The sequence below is a fragment of the Myotis davidii genome, unplaced genomic scaffold (genome assembly GCF_000327345.1).
Source record: "Myotis davidii unplaced genomic scaffold, ASM32734v1 scaffold609, whole genome shotgun sequence".
In the NCBI taxonomy this organism is placed as follows: Eukaryota; Metazoa; Chordata; class Mammalia; order Chiroptera; family Vespertilionidae; genus Myotis; species Myotis davidii.
In genome coordinates, this window is record NW_006300164.1 from 3,012,433 (window position 1) to 3,012,888 (window position 456).

Genomic DNA, 456 nt, shown 5'->3' on the forward strand with positions numbered 1-456 from the left:
CCCCCCCCCCCCCCCCCATTAAGAGACGGGGCTTCTGTAGCCGGCCCTCCTGGCCCGCAGAGCTGCCCAGCTCCTGGCTCCGTCCCATCCCCATTGGGGCTGACTCAGTTGCCAGGAGTCAGGTGATGTCTCCCCTCCCCTCTGCTCCCTCGTCCAGCAGCCAGGCCCAGGGCAGCGGTACCGCTCCGGGCAGTGGGCCTGGGTCTGGCTGTGTGGCCCCAGGTCGGGGCCTCGGCCCCTTTGAGCCTCGTCCAGAACTGGGAGCCGTGTCGGCTCTGTTAGTGATGAGCCCCTCCTTCCGGGCCCAGCCAGGGCCTCTCCCCAGAGCAGACCCTCCGGATGGCAGAGCAGAGCCGCTGGGGAGGGTCCGTGGTCCGGGCCGCTCGCTGCCCCTCGCTCCACACGAGGGCGGGGAGGCTGGTCAGACGGCACCTGGCGGCTCACTGCCCCCCGCCC

General features: G+C 71.7%; 1 protein-coding gene across 1 annotated transcript in view; it reads left to right on the forward strand.

The window, feature by feature from the left end:
* The window catches only part of SARDH (sarcosine dehydrogenase), a 55,528-nt gene that overhangs the window by 24,405 nt on the left and 30,667 nt on the right, over positions 1-456 (forward strand). The window lies entirely within an intron of this gene.